This window comes from Arachis duranensis, chromosome 9, assembly GCF_000817695.3.
Source record: "Arachis duranensis cultivar V14167 chromosome 9, aradu.V14167.gnm2.J7QH, whole genome shotgun sequence".
In the NCBI taxonomy this organism is placed as follows: domain Eukaryota; kingdom Viridiplantae; phylum Streptophyta; class Magnoliopsida; order Fabales; family Fabaceae; genus Arachis; species Arachis duranensis.
Window position 1 is genome coordinate 70,052,511 of NC_029780.3, and position 1,445 is coordinate 70,053,955.

A 1,445-nucleotide genomic window follows, 5' to 3' on the forward strand; every position below is an offset into this window, starting at 1 on the left:
CCTCCCCTGAGTCTCTGGGGAAATGGTGCCCTTGGCACATAAAGTTTCAGCATTTCCTTCCTTGTTGGTTCTTTCCTCTGTACAGGTCCATTTCCTTGTTCCTTTTCCTACAAGTTTCCCTAGAAACTTCCTTGGCTGTGCTCTATTGGCTTGTTGGTATCTTCTTCCAGGATTTTTTCATTCACGAGAGTAGCTACCTTACATTCTTCCCATCTCACCTTCTTTATTTTCCCTCTTGGATTTTTCTCAGTGTCATTGGGAAAGCTATCAGTGGCTTAGGAATCTGTTGTGAGAGGTGTCCTACCTGAGATTCAAGCTTCTTAAAAATCTCTCCTTGACTTTTCATACTATCTCTTATTCTTTCTTGAAATTCCTATTGTCCTAGACTTCCTTGCAAAGACTGGTGAGCATAGCTTCAATCCTGGATAGTTTGTCCTCTGATGGTGTTGTGGGAATTAGATGTTGAGGCTGGTTGGCTTGGGCTTGATATGGTGGCTAAGAAGAATTGTTGTGTGGATGTTGATATGATCTTGGATTGAATTGTTGGTAGATGTACTGGTTGGGATTATGAGGTTTGTGGTCTTGGCCTTGGTTTTGTTGGTTTCTCCACCCAAAGTTTGGGTGGTTCCTCCAACCAGGGTTATAGGTTTTTTAGTATGGATCATGAGCTTGCCTAGATGAATTTCCAAGGTAATTGGCTTCTTCCCAGTTAACTCCTTCCTCTGTGTCCAACTCTCGTGGAGGTGATGGTTGAGTATGGATGGCTCCAGCCTGATTCTTCTCCATTTGCTTGGTTAAATCAGCTAGTTGCTTAGTGATCATCTTATTCTGGGCCAGGATTGCATCCATATGGTTTAATTCTATGACTCCCCTGTTGTTGCTTCTGTCTGAGGCATAAAAATACTCATTGTCAGCCACTGTTTCTATGACATCAATGACTTCTTCAATGGTCTTCTTCTTGTTAAGGGAGCCTCCAGATGAGTGGTCTACAGCTTTCTTTGATTCATAGGAAAGCCCTTCATAAAAGATGTGCAATTCCACCCACTCATTAAACATCTCAAGGGGGTATTTTCTTGTCAGATCTTTGAATCTCTCCCAGGCTTCATATAAGGTTTCACCATCCTATTGTTTGAATGTCTGCACCTCAGTTCTCAGTCTATTCACTCTTTAAGGAGGGTAGAACCTTGCTAAGAATCTGTTTACCACATCCTCCCAGGTTGTCAAGCTTTCTTTGGTAAATGATTCTAGCCATTTGGATGCTTTGTCCCTCAAAGAAAATGGAAACAATAGCAATCTATAGGTGTCAGGATGAACGCCATTAGATTTAACCGTATCACATATCTTTAGGAATGTAGTGAGATGCTGATTAGGGTCTTCTTGGGCACTTCCTCTGAAAGAACAATTATTTTGGATGAGAATGATGAGCTGAGGCTTCAATTCGAAAT

At 41.7% G+C, this 1,445-nt stretch overlaps 1 non-coding gene across 1 annotated transcript; it reads left to right on the forward strand.

Moving 5' to 3' along the window:
- Positions 1–1,050: 1,050 nt before the first annotated feature.
- On the forward strand, positions 1,051–1,158 carry LOC127742038 (small nucleolar RNA R71). Its single transcript, XR_008003225.1, has one exon. It is a non-coding gene; the product is annotated as a small nucleolar RNA R71 (small nucleolar RNA).
- Positions 1,159–1,445: the final 287 nt, after the last annotated feature.